This window comes from Magallana gigas, chromosome 1 (genome assembly GCF_963853765.1).
Source record: "Magallana gigas chromosome 1, xbMagGiga1.1, whole genome shotgun sequence".
NCBI lineage: Eukaryota > Metazoa > Mollusca > Bivalvia > Ostreida > Ostreidae > Magallana > Magallana gigas.
In genome coordinates, this window is record NC_088853.1 from 66239826 (window position 1) to 66266165 (window position 26340).

General features: G+C 32.1%; 1 protein-coding gene and 1 long non-coding RNA gene across 5 annotated transcripts in view; one reads left to right on the top strand and one right to left on the bottom strand.

The window, feature by feature from the left end:
* Positions 1–26340, bottom strand: part of LOC105317886 (multiple epidermal growth factor-like domains protein 10) — a 254170-nt gene that overhangs the window by 185009 nt on the left and 42821 nt on the right. The gene's annotated exons all lie outside the window — the stretch shown is intronic.
* LOC136274078 (uncharacterized) lies at positions 8074–10467 on the top strand. The gene is made up of 3 exons (XR_010712370.1): positions 8074–8291; positions 9688–9851; positions 10148–10467. It is a non-coding gene; the product is annotated as an uncharacterized lncRNA (long non-coding RNA).

Genomic DNA, 26340 nt, shown 5'->3' on the forward strand with positions numbered 1-26340 from the left:
TTTTTCAGTGCCCCATTCCTCCTTATTTGGCATATTGCAGTTTATATTGCCGTTCATTAATTAACTCTGAATGAAAAAAAAGTAAATATAAAGTACATGCTTCCTTTCGTGCTTTGTCAATATTTCAATTCTAAGTAAAAAAAAAAGACACACGGTCTCCTTCAAACGATTCATATTATCTCAATTTCTTGCATATTATACAATAAAAGAGAACGATGCTGTATGTAGTAGCCTTTTACCCGATTTATGGTTTAAATTAAAAAAAAAAACGTATGGATATTACCGATGTGTTTAATTTGATCTTTTTTAATCAGCACTAACGGCAGTAGAAAATAAAAAAAAAGTCGCGCACACTCAAAATATACTCGGCCTTCGGTGGTGGACTAAAGTATTAGCTCTCGCCATGTTTAAGTTGGACTTAAGACCTGTATTTTGACAGTATTTAAGATTATCCTAAGATATGACAAATTTATGAGCTATGGTGGGATCTTATGAAAATTTGTTGGACTTAAGATAGATTTTAGTCAAAATTCAGTTATGTTAAACGAGCCCCAGGTTAATATGACAGAGTAGGAAAAAGTAAGATTGGTCTTGCTCTTGTGGGGGAGGGGGCATTTCCTTTGGTACAGGTTGTGCATTAGGACAGGTAATATTTTCCGGTTCTGAGGGAAAAGTCCTGGGGATCTATTCACAAAAATCATACGCCAGCCATGGTAAAAGGCAGACAACGAGTTGGCGCTGTGTGACGTAGTGACGTCATTATTATGATGTCATTTTTTACGTTGTGACGTTATCCGCAGTATTTCACTAATCACATATATCATACGATATTTATTGATACAAATTTAAAAAATAAATAATGAAAAACAGAACCTCAATATATTTAATTTTTTTTTTATTATAATATATATTTTTTCAAATGGCCATAGGCCCAAATAGACCCTGTGGCACTTAACGTAAATATTCAAATAGGCCCTGTGGCACAGAAATGGTTAAGTAACGGGCCTGAAAAGGGGGAGGAGGTGCTGGGGATAAATGAATCGTTCTGAGAAATTCTAGAGCTTTGACGTTACATAAGCGTGTTTAAGTAGCTTCGCCTAATAAAAACGAGTTGTGTTTACTCCCGGGGCTTTATTTAAAATGTGTCTTCTTTTAGCACCTCTCATTTTAAATTAGTTTATTATATTCATTTAAAATACCACACACAAAAACATTTGAACGGATGTCTTATATTAATGACTTGAAAAAAGACTCGTGAAAAGTGTTTGAGAATGTATATGTTAAAGCTGCATGGTCCGATTTTTTTTTATTGGGGGGGGGGGGGTACAGTATCACATTATTTTCAATACAAACCAATTATCTCAGTTAAACACGTTCGCCTGTTTACTCTAGCTGAATCGGTCTCCTTTCAAAATTTATGTTCGTTTTATTTTTGGAGTTGACATTGCCTTCAATTGTAAATTATTTAAAGAAATTTAAGAAGACTTGATTTTTGGCATTGCTTATTATGACAAAAGTCAATAATCCTTGTTTAAGAAAACTTTATGAAGCGTACCTTTTTATTGTTTTGTTTACAAAATGTTGATTATGTAAATATTTATTTTTGTAATTGAATTCTATGATAGTGCTATGCAATAAAAAAAGTGGCCATATAATTCTGCCCGTTGAACTATTTTGTGCATTACATGTATGCTCTTGTAGATAACACTCAAACCTATGGACTAAATCATCTTCATTTGTTTATCTGCAATTTTTTTTGTTAAATTCCAGTATGAGACCAATCAGCTACATTTTAGACATCATCCACAGAGACACCGTTTCTTAAAGATTTACTTGTACTTGCCCCCATGCTGAATGGGCTTTATATTAAGTAGTATCTATGCCAGCAAAGGACATAATCCATCTTGAAACTGTTTGAATTGTGTATTCATCCTTTGCTTTGCATTATCAATAAGTATGCAGATTGAGTCATTACATAAACAAACATAATTATATAGGACAATGTTAATACGAAGGAAGTGTATGCTTGCCGTTTTTCGACCATCTGTTTCAAAAGTAATCTGTATGCAATTATAGTTCTCAGCTGTAAAAACAAAATCATTTTTTACTGACCATCTTTACTTAAACTACTTAAACTACTTAACCAAAGGACGATTTAGGAACATCTAAAAACAGCTTTCTTTGGATTTTTTAAAATGTAAATCAATATAGGGAAGTTTTTTTTATTAACGACGAAAAGATTCAATTTCCCTCGTCAAGTGGTTGAAATTTGTTTGGAAACGAATTCCGCTAAGATAAATACTAAAATAGATAACACAAGTGTTTCTTCCTAAACGCCTTTTTGGAGTTTATGTTTAAAGCTCAATATGTCACGGCTTTGATAAAACACTCTTGTGTATGTGCATGTGTCATTATTAACAACAATGAACAATAAAGTTGAAACATCATTAACACATGAGAGGCCTATCATTGCCTGACGTCGTCAGACAATATCTAAGGTCTGAAAGTTGCCTCCTCCGAAACAATGCAGACAATGGGAACAAACAATATCCAGATTTTTTTTTACAAAAAAGATTAACGTACCGATGCATGTTTAACAATTCAGTGTTTACATTCACAATTGTTGAAAAGGTTATATAGGATGGAATAACATCAGTGAGCAAGAGTTTTTAAGTAAAATGGCTGCTCACCATGCACTTGTGTACACCTGATTTTAAAAAAAAAGATTAGCCATATTTGAACGGTGGGAAAAAGGGTTGGGGTCATTGCAACAAGTTGTTACATTGTCTATTAATGTGCAATGTAAGTAAAAATTGGTGTTGGATTTTCAGCATTACCAAAGAATCATCAGTTTTGATTTAAACAAATATATGCATTCCTATAGCTAGAATGTTTACTGAAGGAACTAAATCGCCATCAGTTAGGCGATTTCATTCATTTAGAAAAGGGCACACAACTTGCGTATCTTACGAAGGTACATTATTACTTTTTTTAATCACTTGCTAGTCAAGTGTGTTAATTCGATAGCTTTCATCCAAAACATTCGATCCAAAGTATATGTAGTTGTTACAAAACAAATGTCAAAAAATTTATTCATGGATCTATGCCAATCGATGAGTTCATTTAAACCATTAGATTGAGATCTCAGCCTTTGCGTGAGTGGTAAAGCAGGACTTTGCGCCCAAAATGTCTCATTTATAGTTTCTGCGCGCCGATTCGTGGCCGAGTCTAAATTTAGATAACAGAAGAATACTCCAGAGCACACCGTGTGTACACATTACGGGCACGTAGCATCATGGGTGGGGGGGGGGGATGGGGAGTTGGGGGGGGGGGCTGCTTCCCCACTTTTTTTTGCAGCAGACACGTTTCTTAACTTTACATTTATAACAAACATCCTGCGAGTATTGCATAAGTAATACACGCCCCCTACCGGACAGATTTTGTGCGTTTTTAATTTGTAAAAAATAAAATAATTGTTTTTGAGTTTACTTTTGAAGATTACCTCTTTTGACTTGGTTTAAAAAAATGATATTGTAGAGTTTTTTGTTTTGATTTAATTAAATTCCGTAATAGTGTTTTGTGAAAAAAGGAATAGAATTACAATAACGTTCTGCAAGTATTCCTATTACTGCGTTAAATATGTATGTACTAATGAAGAACATAATTAAATTTAGAATAATCACTATATTTGACTACATGTTATTTTTGTCCGTATTTAATACTTTGTTTCTACAAATTGAAACGCTTTCCATATGCTTTGCATTATCGAGTTGTATGCAGATTAACTCATTACATAAACAAAAAAGGCAACACGTAGGAAATGCATGTTTGACGTTTTCCGACCACCTGTTTCAAAATTATGTTGTATACAATTATAATTTTCACCTTAGAAAACAAAAACATCTCGTCCATTTAAACTTATAATACTAATTCGAAAGAAGATACACATTGCAAAACAACCTTTTTGTGTTTTTGATTTATATCTGAACGGGGAAGTTTTTTCTTAAAGACAAAAATAATAAAGTTTCCTCGCCAAGTGGTTGACATGTGTTAGGAAACAAATTCGGCCAAGATAAGTACTAAAATAGATAACACAAGTGAGTGCACGTGCTGCCATCAATGTTTCTTCCTTGAAGCCTTTTTAGAGTGTGTTTGTAAATCTCAATATGCCATGGCTTTAATAAAGCAGTCTTGTGTATGTATATGGGTCATTATTAACAACACTTGACCATACAGCTGAAACCTCATTAACACATGAGAGGCCTATCATGAAAGCACTGCTCGTGAAGAATATAATGACATCTAAAATAATCACTGTATTATTTAATAACTAATGTTTAAGTCGATAAAACGCATTTGATTGATTAGTTGTTTCAAAAAGATATAAAAAGGATTTTAATGCACTATTAATTTAAAGCATGACGATTTCGATTATAATTTTGAATTTCTTCTTTTGACTTTTTTAAGTGTAAGTGTAGAGATTTGTTTTGATTTCTTTTAATCACACTCTATATGTGTGTGTTTACCCATGAAGAATATTATGACATCTAAAATAACAACTGCAAATAAAGTATGTAAAATCGTGTCAAACATTGTGTTGTTACTTTAATCGGCACATCTGTTTTTGGATTATTACAATGTGATTAATTATCGGGTTGAATAAAGCATCATATCTTGTGTATAACTGTTCTAAAATATGTGTATGCACCGAAGCTTCCACGTTATAGTACAAATCGGTAAGGGACGTGTATTGCTTATGCCGTACTCTCAGAATGTTTGTAAATATAGCCCTACAGCCCCTACCTTAAACTAGTTGCACAGTTATTGCCCTATTGTACGAAATACTTGTTATCGCTACTCCCCAGAAACCATAAGAGATAGAGACTTAGAACTTTTACCAATGTTTCAGTACACATACAGGGTTCTTCATTATATTATACTGAAAGGATCTGAGGCCCCCTTTTAGTAGTTATTTCCCATGAAAGTATTTAAATATCAATAACATCGCTTAAAACTGTTTAATATTTATCAAAAAGACTTTGGGCCGTTTGGAATGGGAGCGTCTACCCTGGTCGAACAAAGTGACATAAAAGTCAGAGGTCTCGGTCTTTTTTTTAAATCTTCATATCTTGAGAAATATAGAATTCTTGTAAAGTCTTCAATAGCTTGCTGGTCTTCGTAATAAGGTATTCAATTTGGTCAGTCAGGTATCACATCATGGTCTTGTGGTTACTCAAGTGTAAATTGTTTTGACAGTCAACCCATTCATATTGTACAAAGACAGCTAGCCTCTAGAACACTCTCGTTTATCGTTAGATTTTATATTTTTAGCCATGTGTAAAGAATATTCACCTTGGGAGTACATCAGTTTTGTTCAAAGTAAGTGGTAACAAATCAGAAAAGTAACCGAAAGACATTTACGATAAACAACAGGGAGTTCTCAAAGCAATGGTTTGAAATAAAATTCTCATGAAAAATGACGATACTTTAACAAACCGTGAATCGTCTCAAAAATCCATAAAACGAAATTAAAATTCAAAGCAGAGCAACACGGACTTAGATAAAGGTAGGATGAGGTGCCAATGAGGAGTGAGCATCCTCTGCTGACCGGTCACATCCGTCGTCTGCTCTTTGTCGTAATCGGGAAAAAATCTAAATATTAGAATAAAAAACGTCAGTCAGCATGCAACCCAGTGGAAAATTGTAGTTGCTGAAAATGTCGTTGTATCGACCATAGGACTTACGAAAAGATGACTTCAAGCGAGACTGTTGATAGTCGTGTTTAATCAACTTGTTTGTTTTAAAAAAAATGGTTGATGGATTCATAGTTAGTTTCTCAATTTCTATTACGACATATATTACAAGTATAATGATATTACTTATTAGGTTTGCTACTGACTGTTTACAGATTTTTGTAGCGTCGGTAAAGTCCCTTGAAGGCGAGGCTAAGTCTATGAACTTTACTGACCCAAAACATTGTAAACAGTCAGAAAAAAATACCTAATAAGTTTTTGTTTTGTGGAGGACCGAAAGTGTGATATGTAAACCAAAAAAGATAATATGTAACAATTAAATTCATAGCTTAATTCTCTAATTTCGCTACCTTCCACCTCAGACGTCTGTGCAAACATGGATGCTATTGTAGGACCGTAATATTACGTCACGGGTTCACTCTAATTATTTTGGGGCTTAAACATTATATGTAAAGGTATGGTTGAACGTTTGAGTATACAATCAGCTCAAATAACGTTAGGTCTGGCATGTTGCTGTTTGAATTTTGACGCTCGCCGTGTTCAGAAATTTTTAAGGCTATCACGTGACTAGATTCATCAAATGACATCAATTCATTCTAGTCCGAGGCAAAACGATAAGTTTTTATATACCTTATTAAACGTTTTAGCAAGTGATTAAAAATATTAAAAAACATAATTGAGCTCCATATTATCTTAAACAAATGTTACCTGTTCCATTTTAAGTAATTGTCCGAGCCTAACCAACAATAAAAGATTAATAATAAAAAAAAACCCAGAAAAGGCATTGAGAAAAGTATTGATACGATTACATTTCTTGAGTATACAAACATCTAATCCAATAAATATATGCTTAAAAGAAAACTGTTCTCCACAAGAATTATTAGCCGCTTTAATAAATAACCCAGGGACGCCGACGGATCAAACGAGAAAAGAAAACTGTTGTATTCGTCCATAGCCCAACAACTGCAGCGTAAAGAAAAAAACAAATGTTTGAATTTAATTCACTTTATTACGAGTAATGGATTGGAAAATGTTTAGAAGATGGTCGGTGTAATCCCGGGATTTTTTAGTTTTCGAGCAATTGATGACACCCTTATTAAAATCATCAAAGGAACATGCAGATCTATGACGCACTTTCAAGCGTTTTCTTCAATCTAGTGCATGTACATGAAAATAACTTAAAATCAAATACTTGCATGCAAGTTGGAAAGCAGAAAGTACACATTTAAAATTTATTTTGTATTTGTTACATTAGGATGTAAAAAAGGTGCGATTTTTTTTTAATTTATGGCGATATCAAAACGACAAATATTATAAAAAGATAATATGTGGGTTTTTTTTAAACTCTACTTATTTTTCATTTTATCAGAGTAATTCGATATGATTGGCTAATAGCTTAATGGCTAATAGCCTAACAATTGTTGTAAACAAACTAAATACCTTTAATGTAGACCAATTCCCTACAAATAGGCACGTCAGTTCGATGAGCTAATAAAAAGAACAATGAAGATCACTTAGTTATTTCTAATAACCAAGGAGAAAGTTTAGTATTATTCCGAAATAAATCTTTAATATGCATGACCATATGATTTGATTATCGTTGCAACGTCGTTTTTTGATTGACTGTACTTATTCATCTTTATAACTTGCCTACGTTACAATTCGACATGCTATCTGATTTTATTGAATTTGACATGTTACCTTGTGAGGTATAGGAAAAATTATATTGAACTGAACGGGTTTATAATAACAGTAAAGTATTATATTAAGATAGACAGCAAGGTTTCATTTCTTTCAAGGCAGACATATTTCCCAAAGCTTAGAAAGTGTTTTTTCTTGCAGAATTGGAATCTTGCTGACTCCCTCAATGTTATACCTAATTATCAACAGGTTTCCTGATAACTATCAAGCTATTTAAATGTGAATATAATTTAGTTTGGATTTTGTCATGCACCGTATTTATTATAAAACCAGAAATATCAATTTAAAGATTCAAAGTAGAAGAGGGGTTTGTTCTATGACTAGACAAATGAATTATGTAAGCCAACTTTTATTGGCGACGACATTTATTAGCGATTAACTGGACACAAACTGGTTTGCAATGACTAATTTTCGCGAATAAACCGTATAAAAATATACACGACAAGAGCTGGGTCGCGGCGGGGAACATTCGCGACAACGATGTTCTCGCGAAAATCGCTAAAATGTCTCGCTCGCAAATAAAACATTTGTAAACAGTTTACAACAATTTTAATGGTTTATTAGTGCACACTTTAACGATAATGTTATATCATTTTATTTTTTAGTTTGCCATGCCCTGGCTAGTACCACCATTTTACCCTCAAGTACGTTTAATGCATCGATATATGATGCCAAGACTTCGAGAAACGGATTATAGCAGACGAAGATGGTTTCGTATATATCAATCTGTATTTATCGGGAATGTCTACAAACCTTGCTAACATATCGTTTGAAATAAATAAGAAACACAAACTCACTGTGCTTTTGTTTAATACAGAAGCTCATGAAATTAAACAGGTGAGTAAATATTCTTTTTCAAGTGGATCCTCTTTTAAATTGTTAAAACTAAAACATGAGAAATTGAAACAGACATTCTGATCTCGTGTTATGAAGTGTCTGTCAAAACGTATGGCGATTTTTTAATTCATTTTTTAAATAGAATAATACATATAGGATTAATGTGAAGACTTTAGATAAGATTTTTCATCTTTTAATTCACATAAATCAACTATCAAGAGAGCTTTTTTAATAATATATTTTTTTCTTTTTTTCGCAATTGCCCGTTTGTTTTTGTCCGTCTGTCTGTCTGTTAGATTTTATTTTTGGGTTCATTTTTTTTATCCCCAGAACCATTGAGTAAAATTAAATCAGACTTTACGTAAATTATTTTTATGGGTGGTTGATTTGAAAACTTTAAAGCTAAGTAGAATCCGTTTCTTAAAGTTGATAATTAAGCCTGTAAGTTAAGGCAACTCCAAGGTTAATGATAGTCAATTTGAATTTTCTTTTAAACAATTGTTTATTTTTCTTATGAAAACAATTCTGAATATTAATATGAACTGAATGTTTTCAGTAAAAAAAGACTATAATTTTACTCGTGAATGAAGTCTTTCTATTAAACTTTTCTTTCATTGCATCACTTGAAAGTAAAACATATATTACTATTTTACCTTAACAAAAAATCAAATGTGTAAAACTGCTCTGAAATCATTTTATCCATGCTACACTATTTTTTTTTATCGACAATTAGTTCTTGTTTCATATTTACACTTTTAGAATGAAATTATTAATCCCTATAAATAAACAATATCATTATTTATCACAAACTCTCTCAAATTTTGCAGTTTTATTAAAAATGCCCCGTTAATTAACAACAAGTCAAATGTTTTTAGTACGAACATTATTAGTGCTATACGTCATTTGCCTTTGATATTTGAAGATTATTCTTTCAAAATACTCGGGGCAGTGTTACATTTTATGTCTTTTTTTGTTTGACACTTTTGTAAATCTGAGGAATTTGTATTGAATACAATGCTTGTGACGTCATCAATATGATACCAAATACTGGTACATGTAAATCAAAAATATACTCAGCTAGACTAGTTTCTAACAACATTTTATGTACTTTACATAATTTTGAGAATAGATAACAATAAAGAAGGCAGGTTTCTTTGGTAAAAGAAAACACCATGCTGCTTATTGTATCGTCAGATTGAACAGTGAAATTTTACTGTGTTCTGCTTCCGCGAAATCAAGTACATCGTTAATTGCCATGCATATATGTTTAAGGAAAGTACGATTCACATTTAAGAATACGCTAACTCAAATTCACGCCGACTTGTTCAAAAACTATTTCCCGCCAAATATAAAACGTTTACAATATTTGTTTTTTTTTAACATATTGACGTTACAGTATAACGACCACTCTAAGGATCTTGAACGTTGGAAAGTTTCAGTGGCAAACAGCGTCATTGCCCAAGTGTCGCACGTCGTTATAGTTGTCCACTATACATACCCAGTCACTATTTCTAACATGAGACTTCCCTTGAGGAAATGCTTCAAGCATATCAATAATTAGTAAGATTTTTTTTTAATTTTCGTGTCCACCAAATTCATTATTATACATTGCAATGTTTATTTCATTTTTTTATACTGATAATAGAAAATCCTTTAGTTTAATTATAAAATATATATATATATATTTGTTGTCTTAAACAAAACAAAATCTATTTTAAGGAAGACTAAAGCAGATTTCAAGAGGATATTTAATATCTAAATGTAACGTTTTGGAAAAGTTTAAATATGCAGGAAAAAGTTATAAAGCAATGAATATAGTTAAACACATATTCTAAAACTTTACTTTTTTCTTTCAGATTCAGTATGCACAAGGAACTCTGATTCAACAATGAAGAAGTAATATGTTTTTGTATGCTGCATGATTAATCAGCAAGTTCGGTTAAATAAATAAGCATAAAACATTACAGTTATTTAATGAAATAATGATTGAAAAACCACAAAAAATATTGTTTGATTAACTGTATTTTAGTGACACAGATTCTAAAGGAATTAACAATTATAAAGTGCGCTTTGACTTATACAATCAATTGTAGCAGTGACTAATATTGCAATGATACAGGACATTGCATTATACGTAAATCGTTTCCTTTGACAGAAGACCAATATTACTTTTTACATCATGCAGAAGTTATCAACATTTGAGAAGAATATCTTAATTGGTTTATGATAACGTATATTTAAGAGGAATAACCTTACTGGTATACTGGCCAATGTCATTACATTCCGATCATTCTTTGTTTTGGACAACAATATATGTTTGGTTTTCTTATTATGTTCCGTGCTTTGTAATTTTACGCAGATTACATCGGTAATTAACAAATATGTTTAAACTATCAAAATTTTACTGTTATAACTTTAAAACAGGTTCTTTAAATGTCTTTTTTTTTTGTCATTTAGCTTTTGCTACTTACTGATTAGAACTAATTTTAAGAACGGTGTCGGCTAACCTTAAGGATACTAAAATGTTTAAGAAGCTAACTAACACCTTTACAGAAGGCCACTTTCAGAATTGTTTTTCTTTTCTAACATCTCTAATGCCCAGCGTGCTTTGTAATTTTACGCAGATTACATCGGTTATAAACAACTATGCTTAAACTATTAAACATTTACGCGGGGGTGTTAAGGAAGCATATGGATTCTGAGTTACATGTAATTTCATGAAATCACAAATCTTAGTTATTATGTACATATTTAATTACCTTAGCAACAAAACGTAGACCAAAAGCAAATAAAAAAACTGAAGTCAATTTTTTTTTTCAGAAATTAGTTTGTATTACGTAGATTTACACATTGATGACGTCATGACTAAAAGTTGAATGTCGTGTGAATTTGATCGGAAAGCATTGTAAACATATTCAAAATATAACTAATCTAAGAACTCTAATAAAATATTGTGGTGTGATTTATTGAAAATGGAACATAAGAATACTGGGAGAGATAATAGTTTTATCAATCATTTGCTAGAAGGTATGTAAATTTGCTTTTATTTCTCGGCCAGGCTTTCCTCTGTCGTTGTTTACGATATAAAAATCCGACTAGAACAACACTACCCCACATATATTGAACTTGGAATTTTATATGTATCGTTAGTTTGATCAATGCTTAAATTGAAAAGTGCTGCTAGAATCCCATGTTGTGTGTTGTTTTGATGCAACTTGCCGTTTTCCGTACAAACTTTATTAAAGTTGGGAAGGCTTTACGAGAACCGGATGAATAACTATTGAATTAAGAAAAACATAGGATTCTAGCAGCAGTTTTGATTAAACTGAGATGTTTTGCCTTCACTTGGTATGTTTATTTTATTTTGGAAACTGCGGGGTAGTGTTGTTCTATCTCATTTTATGTTAAGAAATATACGTAAGCTATTTATAGTTGTCACGTGATAATGCACCAATGTGGCAGTAATGTACTACCCGATTTGATTGCACTGACATCTATTTCAAAGGATAATACTAAGTTTTTGATCGTATTTAAAATAGTTATTTAATTTCACGATTTTGAATATAACAGTCAAAATAAGACGCTAAATTGCCCATATGCTTCCTTAACACCCCCGCGTACTCTTATTACTTTAAAACAGGTAAATGTCTTATTTTTTGTCGATTAGCTATTGTAACGTATTAATTAGAAATGATTTCAAGTACGGTGTCGGCTAACCTTTAGGATATTAAAATGTTTAAGAAGCTTCCGGTCTTAAAAACTGACACCTTTACAGAAGACCATTTTTTCAGAAGTGTTTTCCTCCTTAACATCTCCGACGCCCAGCGTATTTCTCCTTTTAAACACAAGTTTTCATTATATCGTTTGCGCGAACTGACGTCACATCACCAAAAGGTTTGACAATAAGTGTTAACATACAGTACATTATGACACATAGAACAACAAAACGCGATTAAATGTAAAGTAATGTATGCTAAAAAGAAATTTGATTTTCTTATATCAAAGATGGTGCTTCAATTAGTTCCGTTTTCCGTTAGCATCAATCGAACTTTACTTGATTAAAGATAATTAGTTTTTTGTATAAACAGATTTTAATCTGAATGAATTATTAAATTTGAATGTTAGAAGTAAAATTAGAATCCAGGTATTGAGAAAAGATGTCATTGAAATGCAATTAAAGCTCGAGTTCTTTATTTGTTTACAAATAATGTACATAAATTACAAAATTCTTAACAATAAAACTTTGGCAGACAGGTGTTCATAATTGAATAATTCGATCAGCAATAAAAAACCAATATTAGACTGTAAGTGATATCAATACAAAGCATATGTAAACTATCACAGATCTCCAGCTTTGTTTACTAAATAAAAAATGTTAACCCCTGTAACTGAGTTAGCATCAATTATTTTGCACAAATGGCTTAAAGTGATGTACGTAGAACTAGGACAATTTTCTGACCAAGGCATCCATAGTGGGCATGTGGGGATAAATTCGTTCCACATAGAAGTTTTGCTTGGTGTATGTAATAAAATCACAAAAAGGGGCCCCAAACATAAGAAGTCGACCCTGGATTTGATACCAGTGTGCATGACTGTGTTTTAAAGAAAACAAATCACCATTTTTTGGAGGAAAAAATCATTTCTTGTTTCGCAGGCTTCACAAATGGACATGTCTCTGACAGAATATAGACATTTGATTTCAATTATAGCCGTTGTTGATTTTTCACACATTATGCCGTCAGGTGTTGCACCGAGAAAAGGCAAATCAGGGTTGACTATCAAACCAACTTCATGAAGATGATTTACTGTATTTCTGATGTACATTTGCTTTGCAAACATTTTATTAGCTTTCACATAGGATGTAGATGAGGATAAAAACTCTTTTTTTGAAAGGTATTTTTCATGAAAGTTTCATTAATGTCCTTTTTCCTTCTCATTATGAGTCGAAAGTTGGAAGCAGTGATTCTGTTACTTCGCTCTGTGTACTATCTCGGGTCAGAACTTTGTAAGCGAGTTGACCTTTCTAACTCATTGGCATCACTTTGAGTTATATGAAGATTGCTCCACTCATGTGCTAGTTGCTCCACACTTTGGAAATCACAAGGGGCTAGGGTCTTTGGAAATTATGTATCTCCACAACCCCATGCAGCTCGGGGATTTGCGATTGACTGAATCAGTGGTGTCTAAGAAAAAAAGTGGTGAGATAATTGATAAAATAGGTCTATAATAAATTAGTCAGTGTATCTCTTTGGAAGTTTTAGTTACTATGAAATATTCAACTATATGTTTAACTTAGCATTAAGTTATGAAAAAATGTGTTTATGAAATGCAATTTATGAATTATAACCCTTTTGTATTTTGCAGATGGTATGTTAAAACTAAAACTGTTGGATGTTGTTGCGGAAAACAAAGCATTGAATGAAGACACAGGGCGAAAAACAATCTTTAAGCAAGTCCTTAAAGGTGGCTTAAAGGTGGCGTAAAGGTGGCTTAAAGGAGATACAATATTTAAGCCACCTTTAAGTCACCTTTAAGCTGAGCTTATAGGTCCTTAATGTCCAAACTTCTTTAAGTCACCTTTAAGCCATCTTTAAGCTACCTTTAAGCATCTTTAAGTGGCATTTTACGCTCCCTTTAAGTTGTCTTTAAACCATCTTTAAGTTCCCTTTAAGTCAAGTTTGATCAAACTGAACAATAAAAACATGTATTAAATGCAAAAGCTCTTTTATAGGGAGGGGAGGGGGTGACCCGAGTGATGATATAATTTCCAAGGAAGGGGGGTGTTCCAGGCGGTTTTTATTGTCGCGCCATTAAACACATATCGCTATCATCAACAACGCTCCGATGGGCACAGATTGCCGTTATAAAATTCTTTATAAATTTTTTTTTTGGTTTCAAAATTATTCAAAATTATTTTTGGGGTGGGTGCAGTCCCTGTATCTAAATTTGTGCATGAAATTATATTTAAGTATGTTTGTTTCCTATTATAAATGAATCGGTGAAATAAATATCTCTCTCTCTCTCTCTCTCTCTCAAAGTTAACATAACTTTGTCTGTTAAAAGCCACAATGAACGATATCTTGAGCATATTGTATACGGAAATCGATTCATAACTGCATAGATTAAGTAATGGACTTGAGGAGGCGGGGGGGGGGGGGTAATGCTGAGAAATTCTCGAGCTTTGGCGTTACATAAGCGTGTATAGGTAACTTTGCCTAAAAAAACGAGTTGTGTTTACTCCCGGGGCTTCATTTTAGCACCTTTCATTTTTAATGAGTTTATTTTTTTTCATTTAAAATACTACACAAAAATACATTTGAACGGATGTTTTATATAAATGACTTGGAAAACGAATCGTGAACAGTGTTTGAGAATGTGTATGTTAAAGCTGCATGGTCCGATTTTTTTTATTTCTTTTTTTTTTTTGGGGGGGGGTATGACAGTATTACACAAACCAATTATCCCAGTTTAACACGTTCGCCTGTATACTCTAACAGAATCTGTCTCCTTTCAAAGTTTGAAAATATATATAAACGGTTGTTTTACATAAATGGCTTGAAAAAAGAATCTTTAGAAATAATTGAGAATGTGTATGTATAAGCTGCATAGTCTGATTTTTATTTTTTTTTCCAATGACAGTATCAATAAATTTTCCATTCAAACCAATTATCTCAGAAAGTTTGCCGGTTTACTCTATCAGAATCGGTCTCCTTTCAAAGTTAGACATTTTTCAAAATAAATGAAAGAAATTCTGTTGGGCAAAAAAAAAAGAGCATGAAAAGTAGAAGGAGCATAAAGTACCAGTTGTATATAAACATAAATATCCAATAGCATGAAAAGTAGAAGGAACATAAAGTACCAGTTATATATAGACATAAATATCCGATAGCATGAACAGTATAGAAGGAGCATAAAGTACATATGTACCAGTTATACATAAGTCAATGTTGTAGGTGTTTGAACTTGTCAGTTCACTTATAATTAAAGCAACTAAAACGTTCACAATCGTTTATAGAAATTCATTGCATTCGACATTGTTTGGCATATCTTTTTGTGTAATATTTATTTGCATTTAATGTATATTATTTATTCATTAATTATATTCTAATCTGCCTAAAACTAAGAGTTTTTCATCGTGACGGAAAAAATGTAATTGTAAGTTGACAATGTACATTTCATTAAATTGATTTACCATTTACTTCTTTCTTTGGTTTGAAAGTTTTCAATTTTGAGCGGGTGTTTTTTGGGATAGAAAATATCTTTGCGCATGAATCATGAATAAGCTACTATGTGATACGCGAGGAAAACTTTCATGTACGCTTTTGGTCTTTAGCGCGCCAAAGTAATGTATCAATCATAAGTGTAGCCATTTTATTAGTAAAAATAATAAAGTATATCACATTACATGTGTTTTATCGTCCTTTTCATTTCAAAAATTTGAATTATATATAGTGCAACTATCAATTTAAATATCAAAAGTAGATGGTGACAACAAATTTCCCTTCTTTATTTGAAATAAACTAAGAACGATTTCTGTAAATCAATGACTGAAATATCACTGAATACATTCATGCAGCACATTTTTAATCGATGTAAGACATTAATAAATATAGTAGACGCGGGTAGGTTAAAGAAAGTTTAATAATATACACAAACCGTAAATAAAAAGAGACAAAATAGTCATTATGTTAACTTAAAACAATTTTTTTTAAGAGAATAAGATTTATTTGGTACATACTACGCAGAGCAAACACACACCCACACCCACACCCCCACACCCATATATATATATATATATATATATATATATATATATATATATATATATATATATATATATATATATATATATATATATATATATATATATATATATATATATACATGTTTACTGGCTATGAGAACGAAAATCAGTTCATTGACATACAAGAGAATACGAGGCGAAGCCGACGGAATATTAGTTGCTGTGGGGGAGGACAATGAATTTTCGTCAGAATAGTTAGTAAATAAGTATTTTATCGTACCGAAGAAACTTTACTTTGCGATTTTGTTGATGATAATAAATTAGAATTATCTTGCTATGTATATAACATCGCGACTCGGATTTCACCAGAGGTGTTTAGAATTTAAAAAAGAAGGAAAACAAAGGTACTTGAATGCACCGAGGAATAGTTTCGATGACTATTCATCATTGGAAAATAGCACGGAAACAATTTCATGGTTAGATGAAATAGCATGGTTTTTTTCGTTTTAATTTTACATATGAAATATTCACAGAGGTGTAAACAATACACATATTGAGGGTTTTTTCTTCTGTAAAATTATGAAAAAAAATTATGAAGCAGAGCATAGAAGACAAATTATTACGTCTTCATCTCCGCTAAACAGACTGAGTAGGAGAAGACATTCCTAAGCCTGAAACAAGAAAACGTTAAACAGATGTCTACTGTCATTAAAGTAACATTACCGTTCATAGTTTACTCTTCGGGCTTCATTGTAAAATATACTATATAGTCTCGAAGCCCTTTATTGTTTGGTAGTATACCTTGTCGTTATCGGGAGAAAAGCTGGAAAAGTCCGTAGAAACAAAAAAGTATGCTATTGTAGATTTATAAACATTTTATTTTCAATTACAACATGAATGTTTTATGCCTTGTTTTAGTAAATTGAAACGTATTCGCATTTTGCATTATTTATCAGCATACACAACACATATTATGAAATGTATGTCTTCTTCTGACGAAACAATTCAAAATTAAATTGTGTGCAATTCTTTTTTTGTAACTTTCAAAACAAGAACTATCTATCCTGTTCATCTAAAATTGAAACAGTGAGTCAAAAGTAGATAACAATTTCATAAAACCTTCTTATCATTATTTTGATGTAAATCGTAACAGGGAAGTTTTCAAAGGCCAAAAGAATGAGATTCTCTCGTCAAGTGGTTGCATCCGTTTGGACATAAAATGAAGTTTTGACAGATACTTTATTTAGATATATATATTTTTAAATTTGTGTTTGTTTTATTTTTGAAGTTGATAAAGCCTTTAAATGTAAATGATGTAAACAAAAAAATAAGAAAATTTGATTTTTGGCACTGTTTTTTATTACAAAAGTTAATATCCCTTGTTTAGGAAAACTTTATGAAGCGTACTTATTTTTTTGATTAAAAAATGTTGATTTTTATAAAGATTTATTTTTTTTAATTGAATTCTATAATAGTGCTATGCAATAAAAGAAAGGGGGGCATAGAATTCTGCCCGATGAACTATTTTGTGTAATACATGTATGCTTTTGTGAAGAACACATATGGAATAAATCATCTCCATCTGTTTAGCTGCAATTTTTTTTTAAATTCCAGTGTGAGACCAATCAGCTACATTTTAAACATCATCCACAGAGAAACCGTATCTTAAAGCTTTACTTGTACTTGCCCCCATGCTGAATGGGCTTAATATTAAGTAGTACATGTATCTATGCCAGCAAAGGACATAATCCATCTTAAGAAATTAGGATTTCGTACTAACACTAACATTTTATCGTCTCTTCACTGGTCACTGAGAAATTGTCGATGATACGATACGTGTTTATTTTATTTTCAATTCAAATGTTTAATACTTTGTATAATTTTGTATTTATCCTAGGTTTGTTTTACTTCAGCATTGAATCGTTCCTTTGTTCTCCAACAAGAGAGTCTCTGTGATATGGTATACTTGTCTTTATTTTATTTTCAATTCAAATGTATTATATTTCGTATATGCAATTTGAAACGCGTTCCATATGCTTTGCATTATCAATATGTATGCAGATTAAGTCATTACATAAACAAACATAAATATATAGGACAATGTTAATACGAAGGAAGTGTATGATTGCCGTTTTTCGGCCATCTGTTTCAAAAGCAAGCTGTATGCAATTATAATTCTCAGCTGTAAAAACAAAATCATCTCTTACTGACCATCTGAACTTAAACTACTTAAACTACTTAGTCAAAGGAAGATTTAAGAACATCTAAAAACAGCTTTCTTTAGGAGTTTTTAAATTTATATCAATACAGGGAAGTATTTTTTATTAAAGACGAAAAGAATCAATTTCCCTCGTCAAGTGGTTGAAATGTGTTTGGAAACAAATTCTGCTAAGATAAATACTAAGATAGATAACACAAGTGTTTCTTCCTAAAAGCCTTTTTGGAGTTTAGTTTTGAAACTTAATATGTCACAGCTTTGATGAAACTTTCTTGTGTATGTGCATGTACCATTATTAACAACACTCAACAATAAAGTTGAAATATCATTAACACATGGGAGGCCTATCAATGTCTGACGTCGTCAGGCAATATCTAAGTTGCCTTCTCCGAAACAGTGCAGACAATGGGAGCAAACAATATCAATATTTTTTACAAAAAAAGATTAAAGTGCCGAAGCATGTTTAACGGTTCAACATTTACATTCAGAATTGATGAAAATGTTATATAGGATTTAATAACATCAGTGAGCAAGAGTTTTCAAGTAAAAGGGCTGTTCACCATGCACTTATGTTAACCGGATTTAGAAATAGATTAGCCATATTTAAACGGTGGAAAAAAGGCAGGGGGTCATTGCAACAATGTCTATTATTTTCTTTTGTAAATATATGAACGCACTGCAGCATATCTTTGTAATGTAAATAAATTCAGGTAAATGGAGCAACATCTTTCTTTAAAACAAGTACTGCTCTCCGACAAGCTGAATGTTCTACTTTGCGTGACACCCCCTCCCCTCCAAAAGTATAAAAAAAGAAAACAGGATATGCAACGCAATGTAAGTAAAAGGAATCATCAGTTTGGACTTAAACCAATGAATGCATTCCTATAGCTAAAATGTTTACTGAAGAAACTAAATCGCCAAAGGGGGGTGTGACCCAATTTTCGATCAGTCGGGCAATTTCAATCATTTAGAAATGGCACAAAACTCGCGTGTCTTACTAAATGTACATTGATACTATATTAAACATTTGCTAGTCAAGTGTGTTAATTCGATAGATTTTATCTAAAACATTCGATTCAAAGTATTATATATATTGTTGTTACATAACAAATGTCAAAAAATTCATTTGAACCCCTCCTCATGGATCTATGCAAATGGATGAGTTCATTCAAACCATTATATTGAGATCTCAGCCGTTGCGTGAATGGTAAAGCAGAACTTTGCTCCAAAATGTCTCATTTATAGTTTCTGTGCGCCGAGTAGTGGTCGAGTCTAAATTTGGATAACAGAAGAATACTCCAGAGCACACCGTGTATACACATCACGGGCACGTAGCATCAGGGGTGGGGGATGGGGAGTTGTGTAGGGGGGGGGGCTGCTCCCCCCATTTTTTTTTTTGGCAGCAGACACGTTTCTTAACTTTACATTTATAACAAGCATCCTGAGAGTATTGCATAAGTAATACACGTCCCCTACCGGACAAATTTTGTGCGTTTTTAATTTATAAAAAATAAAAATAATTGTTTTTGATTTTACTTTTGAAGCTTACCTCTTTTGACTTGGTTAAAAAAATAATATTGTAGAGTTTTGTTTTCATTTAATTAAATTCCGTAATAGTGTTTTGTGATAAAAGGGATAGAATTACAATAACATGTTGCATGTATACCTATCACTGCGTTAAATATGTATGTACTAATGAAGAACATAATTAAATCTAGAATAATCACTATATTTTACTACATGTAGGAGATTATGTAATAAATACACTTTAGACTTTTAGTTAACCTAATAGAATATTTCCCATGACTTTGAATTTTACAAGTTCTAGTGAAAATTTACCATTTGAACGAATCTCTCTTAAGATAATGTATTCTATATTATTTGATAAAAAAAAAGGATAAACAAGCAATATATGTTCCCTAGTCCGACTTGATTTTTTTCATTTAGTATCAATTTTGCTCGTGAATTTAATGCCATCCGGTGTAAAAACAACTTCCTGTTCAGCAAATTTGAAAGTACATATTTTACGTTGTGTATTTTTGTCCGTAATCAATCTATTTGATTCCAGTTCTAGATAAAATAAGATGTTAATGTGATGCGGAATACATTTTCCTAAATTTAAATATTTTTAAAAATTGTATGTAACTACCAGTTAACACATATCACATGTATATGATGACATTGATTTTTTTTCAATTCAAATGTTTAATACTTTGTTTCTACAAATTGAAATGCGTTCCATATGCTTTGCATTATCAACTTGTATGCAGTTTTACTCATTTAATAAACAAATTAGACAACACGTAGGAAATGCATGTTTGCTGTTTTCCGACCACCTGTTTCAAAATTAAGTTTTATACAATTATAATCTCAACTAAGAAAACAAAAACATATCTTCCATTTAAACTTATAATACTAATTTGAAAGAAGATAAACATTGCAAAACATCCTTTTTTTGTTTTTGATTTATATCTGAACGGGGAAGTTTTTTCTTAAAGACAAAAATAATAAAGTTTCTTCGCCAAGTGGTTGACATGTGGTCGGAAACAAATTCGGCCAAGATAAGTACTAAAATAGATAACACAAGTGAGTGCACGTGCTGCCATCACTGTTTCTTCCTTGAAGCCTTTTTAGAGTGTGTTTGTAAATCGTAATATGCCATGGCTTTGATAAAGCAGTCTTGTGTATGTATATCTGTCATTATTAACAACATTTGACCATACAGCTGAAACCTCATTAACACATGAGAGGCCTATCATGAAAGCACTGCTCGTGAAGAATATAATGACATCTAAAATAATCACTGTATTATTTAATAATTCATGTTTAAGTCGATAACACGCCTTTGATTAGTTATTTCAAAAAGATATAAACAGGATTTTAATGCACTATTAATTTAAAGCATGACGATTTCGTTTATAATTTTGAAGCTGTCCTCTTTTGACTTTTTTAAGTGTAAGTGTAGAGATTTGTTTTGATTTCTTTTAATCACATTCTATATGTGTGTGTTATCCATGAAGAATATTATGACATCTAAAATAACCACTGCATTATTTGAATTTTAAAACTCTAATAGTTTTATTATTCTTTAGATATTTGTACTTTATAGTTGGTGGTTTATTTGAGTCTCACGATTTTACTAAAGTTAAAGTCAGAAATTATTTGATCTGCAGACAATTATATATAGACAATTTAACTCTACAAGATCTACAGAAAATTGACTACTTGACCGGCTTTCTCTTTCCAGAATGCATTTTAAATTATTCGATAAAAATTAAGTGATATACATATTTTAAAAATTTGTTAATTTATGAATTTTCATATCTTAAAAAAAATACAGACTTCTTGTAAAGTTTCGAAAAGCTTGCTTAATAACGCAATAAGGTATTCAATTTGGTCGGCCAGGTATCATATCATGGTCCTATAGTAACTCAAGTGTAAATTGTTTTACAGTCAACCCATTCACATTGTCACAAAGACAGCTACAATAGTTGGCCTCTTCAACACCCTCTACCATTGTTAGGTTTTCTATTTATAGGCTTGGGTAAAGTATATTAAACCTGGCGAGCACTTCAGTTTTGTTCAGAGTAAGTGGGAACAAATCATAAAAGTATTGTAAAAGGCATTTGCAATAAACAACAGGTTATTCTTAAGCAATGATTTGAAATAACAAAAGAATCTCTTTAAAAAAAAGTGATGGTTTCGTCGTGTTATCTAATTCTATTTTAACGTATATCAAAAGTTTAATAATACGTTTTTGTCTACTAATTTATTCTTCGTCTTTTTTTTCTTTTTATCTCGGGGTCACTTTTTTGTTATTAGAGTTATCCTAACGATTTACATTATATGAAATTATTCATTCAAAGTTATGGTACCAAATTACCCACAAGAAATTACAGAGTTATCTCCCTTTGAGTAGGAAATGCGTGTTTTCTCTACTCCTCCGAAACCATAATAGATAATAAAATAGAACTGTTTCCAATGTCCTCAGAACACCTTGAGTGTTTTACAATTTATCCATACCAAAAGGATTTGAGGACACCTTCTAGCAGTTATTGCCTCTGAAAGTATTTAAATTTCCATTAAATCACATCCAACTATTTAAATATATATCATAGATACTTCTGACCACCTTAGATACAAGCATCTACATTGGCCGATCAAAATGACATAAAGGATAATGGTCAAGGTGAATTGAGAATCTATTCATGAGTTTTTATATTTCATTTGTTAAGGGTGAGATATAAAACATTTTCATAGATGTAGTAGGACATTTTAAGACATTTTAGTCCCCTACCGGTTTCATCGGAGGGGACTCAAGCTTTCCTCGGAGTCTGTCTGTCCGCCCGTCTGTCTTTCTCACTTCAGTTTCTTCTGAACAGCTTTAAACTGTCAAAATACATATCATGTTTACACTTTTGTAGCGTCTGGTTGACATATTTACGAGAAAAAATAATTCTTTATATAACATTTTTGAATAAGTATGTCACAAATAAGATAATTTTATTACTATGCCCTGACAATTGCTGAATCACACCGGAAACAGTTATATTGCCCTCCCGGAAACAGTTATATTTCACAGGAAATAGTTATATTGCCCTCCCGAAACTGTAATATCACCATCGCGTGCAAGAATTCTGCATATTAATTACGTCGGGTTCGAAATTTAACGAGCCAGTTGCTAAGCAAACGTAAACCGATCAGCGAATTTTAAACATGTCAGGCCAACGTCTGCGGTTTGTTCATCTAAATTCAGAGGAACTATCATTAAGAATCAATGATCAGCGTATTACTTGACGTTTTGCATTGTACATTGACTAAATATGAGCATGTGCCATTAAATACTCTTGTGAATTAAATGAATATTTTGATTACCCGAGTTTGATTTGTTTAAAAATGTTATATATCATATATTACATGTTTTCTCGGGCAACAATACCAGAATATTTGTCCCTCGTTGACAGGAAAGCCCTGGAGTGTTATGTCGCCCTCTGCCTTCGGCGAGAAGCCATGTAATATATGTATAATATTCCATTTTTTCAATGTTTTGGTTCGTTATCGGGTTCTATTCTTATTGGATATACGAGGCCAGTATGTGGTCAGTATTGATATCTTGCGTTACTAGTCCATTCCTCTTATCATTTCTAAAAAACAAATAAATTATGTAGAATAGTGTCAAACATGGTGTTGTTACTTTAATCGGCACATTTGGATTATTACAATGTGTTTCATTATCGGGTTGAATAAAGCATAACATCTCGTTTATAACAGTTCTAAATAGGTGTATGCACCGAAGCTTCCACAGTATAGTACAAATCAGTAGGGGACGTGTATTGCTTATGCCGTACTCTCAGAATGCGTGTAAATATAGCCCTAAGGCTCCTACCTTAAAATAGTTGCACAGGTGTTGCCCTATTGTACGAAATGCTTGTTACCGCTACTCCCCAGAAACCATAAGGATAGAGACTGTGATATTTTACCAATGTCTTCAGTACACATAAAGGGTTCTTCATTATATTTATACCGAAAAGATCTGAGGCCCCCTTTTAGTAGTTATTTCCCCTGAAATCATTCAAATATCAATAACATCGCTTTAAACTGTTTAATATATATCAAAAGGACTTTGGGTCTTTAAAATGGGAGCGTCTACCCTGGTCGAACAAATTAACATAAAAGTTAAGGTCTCGGTCTTTTTAAAAATCTTCATATCTTGAGAAATATAGAATTTTTGTAAAGTGTTCAATAGCTTGTTGGTCTGCGCAATAATGTATTTAATTTGGTCAGTCAGGTATCACATCATGGTCCTGTGGTTACTCAAGTGTAAATTGTTTTGACAGTCAACCCATTCATATTGTACAAAGAGAGCTAGCCTTTAGAACACTCTCGTTTATCGTTAGATTTTATATTTATAGCCATGTGTAAAGAATATTCACCTTGGGAGTACATCAGTTTTGTTCAAAGTAAGTAGGAACAAATCAAAAAAGTAACCGAAAGACATATACGATAAACAACAGGGAGTTCTCAAAGCAACGGGTTGAAAAAAAATGTAATTAATTGAAAAATGACAATACTGTAACAAACCGTGAATCGTCTCAAAAATCCATAAAACGAAATACAAATTCAAAGCAGAGCAACACGGACTTAGATAGAGGTAGGACCAGGTGCCAATGAAGAGTGAGCATCCTCTGCTGACCGGTCTCATCCGCCGTCTGCTCTTTGTCGTAATGGGGAAACAAATCTAAATATTAGAATGAAAAACGTCAGTTAGCATGCAACCCAGTGGCAAATTGTAGTTGCTGACAAGGTCGTTGTATCGACCATAGAACTTACGAAAAGATGACTGTTGATAGTCCTGTTTAATCAACTTGTTTGTTTTAAAAAATGGTTGATGGATTCGTAGTTAGTTTCTCAATTTCACTAACGACATATATTACAAGTATAATGATATTAACTTATTAGGTTTGCTACTGACTGTTTACAGATGTTTGTAGCGTCGGTAAAGTCCCTTGAAGGCGAGGCTGAGTCTATGGACTTTACTGACCCAAAACATTGTAAACAGTCAGAAAAAAATACTTAATAAGTTTTTTGTTTTCTGGAGGACCGAAAGTGTGATATGTAAACAAAAAAAGATAATATGTAACAATTAAATTCATAGCTTAATTCTCTAATTTCGCTACCTTCCACCTCAGACGTCTGTGCAAACATGGATGCTATTGTAGTACCGTAATATTACGTCACGGGTTCACTCTAAATATTTTGGGGCTTAAACATTATATGTAAAGGTATGGTTGAACGTTTGAATATAAAATCAGCTCAAATAACGTTAGGTCTGGCATGTTGCTGTTTAAATTTTGACGCTCGCCGTGTTAAGAAATTTTTAAGGCTATCACGTGACACGATTCATCAAATGACATCAATTCATTCTAGTCCGAGGCAAAACGATAAGTTTTTATATACCTTATTAAGCGTTTTAGCAAGTGATTAAAACTATTAAGGTGGGAAGACCTCTAATTGTTCAAGAACAATTAGTATACTAGTTTTTCTTGTGACGCTTACACATAATTGAGCTCCATATTATCTTAAACAAATGTTACTTGTTCCATTTTAAGTAATTGTCCGAGCCTAACCAACAATAAAAGATTAATAATAAAAAAAAACCCAGAAAAGGCATTGAGAAAAGTATTGATACGATTACATTTCTTGAGTATACAAACATCTAATCCAATAAATATATGCTTAAAAGAAAGTTATTCTCCACAAGAATTATTAGCCGCTTTAATAAATAACCCAGGGACGCCGACGGATCAAACGAGAGAAGAAAACTGTTGTTTTCGTCCATAGCCCAACAACTGCAGCGTAAAGAAAAAAACAAATAAAATGTTTGAATTTCAATCACTTTATTACGAGTAATGGATTAGAAAAATTTTAGAAGATTGTCGGTGTAATCCCGGGATTTTTTAGTTTTCAAGCAATTGATGACACCCTTATTTAAATTCATCAAAGGAACGCGCAAATCTAAGACGCACTTTCAAGCGTTTTCTTCAATCTAGTGCATGTACATGAAAATAACTTAAAATCAAATACTTGCATGCAAGTTGGAAAGCAGAAGGTACACATTTAAAATTCATTTTGTATTTGTATAATATGTGTGTTTTTTACAACTCTAATTATTTTTCATTTTATCAGAGTAATTCGATATGATTGGCTAATAGCTTAATGGCTAATAGCCTAACAATTGTTGTAAACAAACTAAATACCTTTAATGTAGACCAATTCCCCGCAAATATGCACGTCAGTTTGATGAGCTTATAAAAAACTATGTAGATCACATAGTTATTTCTAATAACCAAGGAGAAAGTTTAGTATTATTCCGAAATAAATCATTAATATGCATAACCATATGATTACATTATCGTTGCAACGTCGTTTTTGGATTGACTATACTTATTCATCTTTATAACTTGCCTACGTTACAATTCGACGTGCTATCTGATTTTATTGAATTTGACATGTTACCTTGTGATGTATAGGAAAAACTATATTGAACTGAACGGGTTTTTTCTGACTGAATACTTGTGACGGTAAAA